The sequence below is a fragment of the Anomaloglossus baeobatrachus genome, unplaced genomic scaffold (assembly GCF_048569485.1).
Source record: "Anomaloglossus baeobatrachus isolate aAnoBae1 unplaced genomic scaffold, aAnoBae1.hap1 Scaffold_2571, whole genome shotgun sequence".
NCBI lineage: Eukaryota > Metazoa > Chordata > Amphibia > Anura > Aromobatidae > Anomaloglossus > Anomaloglossus baeobatrachus.
The window spans coordinates 8,975-19,417 of record NW_027442130.1 but is presented as its reverse complement, the minus strand read 5'-3'; the positions used below and the strand labels follow the sequence as shown (position 1 = coordinate 19,417).

The following is a 10,443-nucleotide window of genomic DNA, read 5'->3' as shown; positions in this document are numbered from 1 at the left end:
TTGTGTCCAAAAGGAGGAGTTATTCAGATTCATTGCAGTGGGCGGCGGCTGCAAAAAGCACCATTCTTCTTGTTTTTGCTCTGCAAAACAGCCTTTTCAAGGGTTGGCTTGGGTGACAAAATGTCTTCTGTAGGCGTGGGTTTGTCTCCCTCTCCCTAAGATGTGTCCGGTATAGGCCAGGGTGCCACTCAAGGCCGTAACCAATTCGGGTTATAGCTTCTCGGCCTTTTGGCTAAGATCAAGTGTAGTTTCGGAGGACGCTACCTTGGTCGGTACTGGAAGGTGCCTGGGATTGCACGTCTGCCGGCCTTGAGGAAGTGTGTGCGCCTTCTGGTGACACATAGCCCTCTTGTGCCTGGACGGTTCCCAGGCAACGGGAGGCGATCACCTTTGTTATTTTGAAGTCCTACTGATAAACAGAAAAAAAAAAATTAAATCTGTTCTTATCAGTTTAATATCTGATACGTCCCCTCTCTGGGGACCATATATTAAATGGATTTTTAGAACAAGGAGATGGAAAAAATCTTGCTCTGTCCACTGCACGCATTGACCTGGTATTGCAGTACCTCCAGGACCGGTGCACCCCTTCTTAACCCAGTTTCCAAAAGCAGAACTCAATTCACCTGATTCAAATGAGCCCCATTAGTGAATTGAAAGAAAGCAAAAACTTTATATGCACCTCAATTTGGCCAATTCACTTTTCACACTTTCACCCTTTTTTTTATCTTTCACACCTTTTACTTGCTTTATTGATGCAAAAAGCTGTGCCAAATAGCAAACTCATCTCCACTCAACTTGACCAACTCTGCTATGTCCCGTGCAGTATCTTATTCTCAGTCTTATCTAGATCATTTGCAATTGAATAGAATAGATCCCTTTTGGCTGCTTATGACTGTGTAAAATATGTAGTTTTACTGGGCTGGGATGAGAGAATCCATTGAAGCATGGTGTAGGGATTGTGGTTCCTGTGTGCTAAGAAGAGAGGCTGGCACCAGCCAGAAAGCCCCATTGCAGCCAATAATCACTTAATAACTTTTTCAACTTGTCATCATATGGGAGGCCTTCCATTCCTTGTAGTAGTCTAGTTGCCCACCTTTGAACTGACTCTAACTTCTGAATGTCCTTATTAAAATGTGGAGCCCAAAACTGGTTCCCATATTCCAGATGTAGCCTTACAAGTGATTTATAGAGGTGTAACAATACGTTGGGATCACGGGATCTAATCTCCCTTTTTATACACCCTAAAATCTTGTCCCAAGCAGCATTCCATCAGCCTCTGGAAGGTTCCTGGCGCATTGCACAGCTCGAAGGGCATGCTTTTGAACTCGCAGAGACCCATAGGGGTGGCGAAGGCGGTCTTCTCCCGGTCTGCCTCAGCAACGGACACTTGCCAATAGTGACTAGTGAGATCAAGGGTAGAAAAATAATTTGCAGTTCTCAATGCAGCTAGCGATTCCTCAATACGGGGAGTGGTGCCGTCCTTCTTTTTTAACAGGATCAACAGAGCTGCCCAAAGGCTACAACTGTCACGGATAACCCCAGCCGCCTTCATGTTGCTCAACATGTCCTTGGTACACTGGCAATGTGAAGGTGGTATTGGCTTATAGCTCTCTTTGATGGGTGGGTGTGCACCTGTGGGGATGTGGTGTTGGACCCCTTTTATTCCCCCAAAATCTAGCGGGCTTCCCACCGGTAACCCGCTCCCCAGCTTGGATGGATGCTGAGGGAGCCCCTTTTGCCCGCAGGCTCTGGCCCTGGGAACTGTAGCCTTGGCGGTGACTGTGCTTCCCTCTACGGTGTGAGCTGTTGCCTTCAATCGGGTCTTGACTGCTGGGAAACCCTGGAGGTTCCTGTCGCTAACGGATTTGACCGGTTTTACGGCGACTCCTAGCCTGGTCGGGGTCCGTAGGCCCTGCCGGATGGTGCTGGCTTCTCTTCACTCCCCGATCTGGTACCGGCGGGCCACCGCCCATCCCCGGTCCGTACGGTTCACTCCAATCAGCCTCTCCTGCAGAAGGTCACCACCGTCTGCCAACCTTGCTGAGTGCCCGGGCCACACACCCGGACACGGTCAGTCTCCTCTCCTCTTCACTTCTCTAACTCCAAAACTGATCTCTAATCTGACTCCTTTTCCCGCCTCCAGGACTGTGAACTCCTCGGTGGGTGGGATCAACCGCCTGGCCCACCCCCTGGTGTGGACATCAGCCCCTGGAGGAAGGCAACTAGGATTTGTGTTTAGCTTCGGTGTGCCTAGCCGGAGTGTAGAGTGTGTTGGTGTAGTACCTGTGACGACCTGGCTTGTCCAGGGCGCCACATTCCCCTATAGTAAAATGCAGACCGTCCGCGGGCTGCCCGTCCATCACCGGTTTTATTTTCACAACTGAAAAAGAATAAAACGGTAAAACATGTAAAAGCATCATAAACATTTTACAACGGTACAGCTTCCGCTCTTCTCCCACCCAAACAACCTGGCCCTGATGCTGCCCCTAAGAAGCGGGCAGCACCCCTTGACCCCAGTCCAGCACCAAGTTGCCCGAGCGGGTTCTGTCTCTTTCAGGGGGCCCACGTCCAAGGGGACCCCTGAACCCCCGGAGGATCGCCACCGGTTACGGTAGTGGCGGGCCTAGGCCATCCCTTTCCTCCAGGCCCATCCTCCCAAATCAGCCTCTCCGGAGGCGGTAACGGTGTCAAGCCAACAAACATTTTTATTTACATTGCACTAAGTTTGTGGTTGCCCTGCAAGTTCTCGGGCTTGTCCGTAAGCAGTTCCTTACGCAATGGTTGCACAGTCCCTACGGGGACAACAGTTGCCGGCAACGGCCGGTTTAATCACGGTTCAATCAGGTAAACTTCTTTGGTTGATCATCTTTACTTATCATTTAAAACTTTAAAACTGGTACACTCAACACATAAAGCCCCCCCCTTTTAAAGAGTAGTTTCCCTGTACCTAAGTGGGGGTCTACCTAGGTTGGGGCGAGTGGACCTTCGGGGTCCGGTGTCAGTGGTGACAGGCAGTGGGGCAGAGGGAACAGTCAGTTCCTCCTCCCTGCTATCATGTGGGGCAGGCGGAGGCGTAGGGGAGCTGGGTACAGGTACATCCCTGGGCACTGGCTCGCGGTTAACCGTTTCCATCATTTCTTCATCCACGGGTTGTGGGAACAGTATCACTGGAAGGATCACCGCACCGTTCTGTGTAGGCCAGTCTGCTGGAAAATCACCCATCATGGTGTGGATTACCTCTTTTTCCTTCTCCACTGGACTGGGAACTGGAGCCTCATCCGCTACTCTCAATGCTGGTGGGCACTTCTTCAGGTGGTCTCGGGAAACCGTGGCCAAAGTCCCCCCCTGGTCACAGCTGATCTGGTAGGCCTTCCCATTCTCCCATCCTGTGGGCTGGACTACATACGGGGTTTTTTCCCATTGATCATCCAGCTTGTGGGCCCTTCTTTTCCGCTTCAGCACTACATCCCCAGATTGGAAGGAACCGGCAGGCGCCTTCTTGTTGAAGCACTGCTCCTGTTGTCCCCGACTCCGGCACAAGTTCTTTTCAACATACTCCTGGACCTGTCGGTACTGTGTCCTCCGCCGAGTGTCCCATTCAGCTGTCGACAGGAGTGCTTCTGAAGCTTCCAAGCCCATTTCCAGATCCACTGGTAGCCGGCCGGGACGAGCTCTCATCAGGTATGCTGGAGTGCATTTCGTAGAGCTGGAAGGGATGTTGTTGTACATATCGACCAGGTCAGGTAGCTTCTCCAGCCACAGGTTCCGCTCTTCCAGTGGTAACGTCTTGAGGAGGCCCAGGACCAAGTGGTTCATCTTTTCACAAATGCCATTGGTTTGGGCGTGGTAAGGCGTGGTCCGGATTTTCTTGCAGCCGTACAACTGGCAGAATTCCTGGAATACCTCTGCTTCAAAGGCCGGACCCTGGTCGGTAAGCACCCTCTCCGGGTACCAATGCGGTCAACAGAAATAAGCCTGGAAAGCCTTAGCAGCGGTGCGGCCGGTTAAGTCCTTAACTGGGACAACCACCAGGAACCTCGAGTAGTGGTCTACGATGGTCAGAGCGTAGGTGTACCCACTTCGGCTGGGGGTGAGCTTTACATGGTCAAGGGCAACCAGCTCCAGCGGTTGGTGTGTAATGATCGGGTGTAGGGGTGCCTTCTGGCTGGCCTCGTCCTTCCTTCTCAATGCGCAAGGGCCACATTCTCGGCACCAGGCCTCCACAGATTCCCGCATTCCACTCCAATAGAACCGCTCTCTTAACAACATCTCTAGCTTCTTCCACCCGAAGTGCACTGCACCATCATGGTATGCTTGCAGGACGGTGGGCACGTTAGCCTGGGGAATCACCAGCTGGCGGATCTTCTCGTGAGTCTTTGGATTAATCAGCTCGCGATACAACTTCCCCTGGTGTAGGTATAGCCGGGTCCGTTCTTGCCACAGACGTTGGGCTTCGGCAGGGGCAGCAGGGTCTATCCCAGCAGAACCCTGTTCCACTAGAGTCTTGACCAGGCGGACAGCAGGTGCCTGGTCCTGAGCTTCCTGCCAGTCCTGTCGGGGCAGCGGATCCAGGTTCACCCGTTGTTGGTAGACGTGCACCTTCTCAGTGAATGGCCGGTGAAATGCAGGCAACTCGATCTCTTCGAGGTCATCATCCTCTGGCCCCTCTTCCGACAGGTGGGGCATCCGGGAGAGTGCATTGGCATTGACGTTGGTACGGCCGGCCCGGTACTTGATGGTGAAATCGTAGTTGGCTAACCTGGTCACCCACCGCTGCTCCAACGCGCCCAGCTTGGCCGTATCTAGATGGGTCAGCAGGTTATTGTCTGTGTACGCGGTGAACTTGGCTGCTGCCAGGTAATGGCGGAACCGCTCGGTGATAGCCCACACCAGTGCCAAGAGCTCAAGCTTGAAGGAGATGTAGTTCTCAGGGTTCCTCTCAGTCGGTCGGAGTTTTCGGCTAGCATAAGCTATTACCTTTTCCCTTCTGTCTTGGACCTGGGATAGAACAGCCCCCAAGCCCACATTGCTGGCGTCGGTGTAGAGGATGAATGGGCGGCTGTAGTCAGGGTACGCTAGGATTTCCTCTCCGGTCAGGGCTGTTCTCAGCTGGCGGAAGGATTCCTCATGCTTTTCTTCCCACACCAATGGGGCTACTAGGGATCTACCACCCTTGGTCTGTCCTACGAGGAGGTCTTGCATGGGGGCAGCCATCTTTGTGTACCCCTTAATGAAGCGACGGTAATATCCCACCAGGCCCAGAAACTGCCTCACTTCCCTCACTGTGGTCGGTCTCGGCCAGTCTTGGATGGCGGTGATCTTCTCGGGGTTGGGGGCGACACCTTCCGCACCAACCACATGTCCTAGGTACTGCACTCTGGGTTTCAGCAGATGACACTTTGAGGGCTTCAACTTCATCCCATACTTGGCAAGGGACGCGAACACCTCGGCTAGGTGCTCCAGGTGGGCTTCATACGTCTGTGAGTACACAATCACATCATCCAAGTACAGCAAAACGGTCCCATAGGCAGTCTTCTCTCGGTCTTCCGGTGCCACGGCCACCTGCCAGTACCCGCTGGTGAGGTCAAGGGTGGAGAAGTAGTTAGCGGTTCTCAGCGAGGCCAGGGACTCTTTGATGCGGGGCAGAGGGTAAGCATCCTTATGCGTTATCTGGTTAATCTTCCGGTAATCCACACACATCCGCATGGTGCCATCCTTCTTCTTAACCAGCACCAACGGAGCGGCCCAGGGACTACAGCTGTCCCTAATAACCCCTGCCTCCTTCATGTTCCTCAACATGTCTTTGGCGCATTGGTAGTGCGCAGGGGGAATAGGCCTGTATCTCTCTTTAATAGGGGAGTGTGTACCGGTAGGGATGTGGTGTTGAACCCCTTTAATCTGCCCAAAATCTAGAGGGTGCTTGCTAAAAACCCGCTCATACTCCTGTACCACCCGGTATACCCCTTCCTTGTGGTGTATGGGGGTATCATCAGTGCCGACATGTAGCTCTCGATACCACTCGCCTAACTCCCCCAGGGATGAGTGGGAACCGGCAGCAGGCGGTGTGACCGGGGGAACGGCTTCATGGATCGTGTGGGGATCTAGAGTGAGCAATTTGGCAAGGGTAGCGTACCGGGTGGTGCATGAATGCACACATATTGGTTTTATAATCTTATTGTATTACTTTATATTCTTATTTCACTTGTGCATATCTCCACCATAATCCTGGCTAAGAAATATAGCTTTTTTTGGGGTACACAGGTAGTAAGGTCTTCTTTCTATTTCTTTAGGGGTGATATAGCCTGGTGGAACTCTAGACCTCTAACATTATATATGCACCCTTTTTCTTTATGGTTCTTGGACACCTTATAACATTCTTCCATACATATATATCTTTCTCATAAATTATAAATAATTAGGCATTTTTATATATTTTATTTACATTTTCATAAATAACTTTTTACAAAGCATGGGGGACATTCTCACATACATATAATTTTCATGTACGCATTCTGAAAATTTACGCATAAACCGTACACACTCCTTTTTGTAACAATTTCTATAACTCATTCGCTGAACTCTCATCCCGGATATTCATTCTTACACCGAATTTCCTGTTATAACACAACATTCATGATTTTTATTCAATTTATTTTTATTTTTTAGGTTTATTAGTAGTGATGAGCGAGTACTAAAAAGCTCGGGTGCTCAAAGCTCGGGCCGAGCCTCCCAAGATACTCGTGTACTCGGCCCGAGCACCGAGCCCAATGTTATCCTATGGGAGACCCGAGTATTTTTGTGAAATGACCACCGGCAGCATGTAGAAACCCTAAAAATGGCACAAAAGTCTCCGAAGAGTGCTCAAATGACATGGCAACAGCATGGGGAAGACCCCTTGAAGCATTTATCACTCAAAAGTCACAGCTGTGAATAATTTTGTCCGCGTTTTACGCCATTTTTACGGACTCACCAGAAAACCTTCCAAAATGACACCAAAATGATTTTTCATAGCGGAAATGTTAAGGGCACATACCCAATAGTGAGATAGAGCTAATGTATGTTACTTTTTGAGATCAATACATGAAAGATTTTACGTAAAACATTGTGTGGCACTCCGATGTCCCTGAGAAGAGACGTACATAAAGGCCTCTGAGTCTAATGTGCCCATTTTGAGGAACTGAGTCTTTGTAGTATTTTCCTTTGCCAGGGCAGTCCAAAATTGTGAGGTTCACCAATGCCCCTGCATACAGACGTGCATGATGGCCTGTAAACCTGAAGTGCCCATTGTAAGGAAGTGGGTCTATTGTAGTATAGCCCTTAGGCAGGGCAGCCAAAAATTGGGAGGCTCCACGTTGTCCCTGGATAGAGACGTGCATGAGGGCCTCAAAACATTAAGTGTCCAGTGTCAGGAAGTGGGTGTATTATAGTATAGCCCTTAGGCAGGGCAGCCAAAAATTGGGAGGCTCCACGTTGTCTTTGGATAGAGACGTGCATGAGGGCCTGTAAACCTGAAGTGCCCATTGGAAGGAAGTGGGTCTTTTGTAGTATAGCCCTTTGGCAGGGCAGCCAAAAATTGGGAGGCTCCACGTTGTCCCTGGATAGAGACGTGCATGAGGGCCTGTAAACCTGAAGTGCCCATTGGAAGGAAGTGGGTCTTTTGTAGTATAGCCCTTTGGCAGGGCAGCCAAAAATTGGGAGGCTCCACGTTGTCCCTGGATAGAGACATGCATGAGGGCCTCAAAACATTAAGTGTCCATTGTCAGGAAGTGGGTGTATTATAGTATAGCCCTTAGGCAGGGCAGCCAAAAATTGGGAGGCTCCACGTTGTCCCTGGATAGAGACGTGCATGAGGGCCTGTAAACCTGAAGTGCCCATTGGAAGGAAGTGGGTCTTTTGTAGTATAGCCCTTTGGCAGGGCAGCCAAAAATTGGGAGGCTCCACGTTGTCCCTGGATAGAGACGTGCATGAGGGCCTCAAAACATTAAGTGTCCATTGTCAGGAAGTGGGTGTATTATAGTATAGCCCTTTGGCAGGGCAGCCAAAAATTGGGAGGCTCCACGTTGTCCCTGGATAGAGACGTGCATGAGGGCCTCAAAACATTAAGTGTCCATTGTCAGGAAGTGGGTGTATTATAGTATAGCCCTTAGGCAGGGCAGCCAAAAATTGGGAGGCTCCACGTTGTCCCTGGATAGAGACGTGCATGAGGGCCTCAAAACATTAAGTGTCCATTGTCAGGAAGTGGGTCTTTTGTAGTATAGCCCTTTGGCAGGGCAGCCAAAAATTGGGAGGCTCCACGTTGTCCCTGGATAGAGACGTGCATGAGGGCCTCAAAACATTAAGTGTCCATTGTCAGGAAGTGGGTGTATTATAGTATAGCCCTTAGGCAGGGCAGCCAAAAATTGGGAGGCTGCACGTTGTCCCTGGATAGAGACGTGCATGAGGGGCTCAAAACATTAAGTGTCCATTGTCAGGAAGTGGGTCTTTTGTAGTATAGCCCTTTGGCAGGGCAGCCAAAAATTGGGAGGCTCCACGTTGTCCCTGGATAGAGACGTGCATGAGGGCCTCAAAACATTAAGTGTCCATTGTCAGGAAGTGGGTGTATTATAGTATAGCCCTTTGACAGGGCAGCCAAAAATTGGGAGGCTCCACGTTGTCCCTGCATAGAGACGTGCATGAGGGCCTCAAAACATTGTTCCCATTGCAAAGGAGCGGGTCTCCTGTCGTTGTAATGTCCATTCTGCAAAGAATGGGCGAAAAAATTTACCACTGGGGGTATACCTGAAACAAAGGCCTAACTCTTGTAACGGTCATCATGGTGGCGCATGAGGAGAAGGAGGAGCAGTCCAGCGATTATCCAAAGTCCAGAAGTGTGTACCCATGGGTGACTGGAGGTACATGGCAAATTCCCGTTACAAACTTTAAATTCCGCTCTCATTTGCTGGTGGTGTGGTGAAGTCTGGCCCAATCCAACCCTTGTTCATCTTGATCAGAGTCAGCCTGTCAGCATTTTCAGTTGACAGGCGGGTGCGTTTATCTGTAATGATTCCACCTGCGGCACTAAAAACACGCTCTGACAAAACGCTAGCGGCAGGGCAGGCCAGGACTTCCAAGGCGTAGAGAGCCAATTCATGCCACGTGTCCACCTTGGATACCCAATAATTGTAAGGCACAGAGGAATGTCGGAGTACAGTTGTTCGATCTGCAAGGTACTCCTTGAGCATCTGGGCAAACTTAGGATTTCTTGTGGCACTACCCCGCACCTCAGGGGCTGTGGTACGTGAGGGGCTGAGAAAACTGTCCCACATCTTAAAGACTGTTCCCCTACCTCTGGCGGATTGGACTTGTGCCTCTCTCGGCTGTACGCCTTGGTTGTCCACTGATTCCTGACCTATGCCGCTAGCGTTTTGTGAGGGGAATGCTTTGCCTACTTCCGTGACTATGGCCTTCCGGAACTGCTGCATTTTGGTTGACCTCTCCGCCTCGGGAATAAGAGACATAAAGTTCTCCTTGTAGCGTGGGTCTAACAGTGTTACCAACCAGTAATGATTGTCGGCCAAGATGTTCTTAACGCGAGGGTCACGAGACAGGCAGCTTACCATAAAGTCAGCCATGTGCGCCAGACTCTTAACAGCCAGGACTTCAGTAGCCTGACCAACACGTTGACTGAACATGCTGTCCTCCTCCTCCTCCTCCTCCTCCTCCTCATCTACCCTGTCCTCTGGCCAGCCACGCTGAACCGAGGATATGACTGGTGTGCATGTCATATCCTCAATTTGGCCGGAGATTTGCTCCATGTCTTCATCCTCCTCCTCGTCATAGTCCTCCACTGCACGTTGTGATGAGACGAGGCTGGGCTGTGTGTTATCACCCACACCCACTACTGTTTCTTGCTGCAACTCATCGCGCTCCGCCTGCAATGCATCATGTTTGGCTTTGAGCAGAGACCGTTTTAGAAGGCAGAGTAGCGGTATGGTGACGCTAATAATGGCGTCATCACCACTCACCATCTTGGTGGAGTCCTCAAAGTTTTGGAGGATGGTACATAGGTCGGACATCCATCTCCACTCCTCAGGTGTTATGTGTGGAGTTTGACCCATTTCCCGACGGCTTAGGTGATGCAGGTACTCAACAACTGCCCTCTTCTGCTCACATATCCTGACCAACATGTGCAGAGTTGAATTCCAACGCGTGGGGACATCACACACCAGTCTGTGAGCCGGAAGATGCAAACTGCGCTGAAAGCCGGCAAGGCCGGCTGAAGCAGTAGGTGACTTTCGAAAATGTGCAGACAGGCGGCGAACTTTTACCAGCAGATCAGACAGCTCTGGGTATGACTTTAGAAACCGCTGAACCACGAGGTTGAGCACATGGGCCACGCATGGAACATGTGTCAGCTGGCCTCGCCTCAAAGCCGCCACCAGGTTCCGGCCATTGTCACACACG

At 50.8% G+C, this 10,443-nt stretch overlaps 1 pseudogene; it reads left to right on the top strand.

Annotated features, from left to right (window-relative positions):
- Positions 1-383: 383 nt before the first annotated feature.
- Positions 384-588, top strand: LOC142263289 (U2 spliceosomal RNA; annotated as a pseudogene).
- The last annotated feature ends 9,855 nt before the right edge of the window (positions 589-10,443 follow it).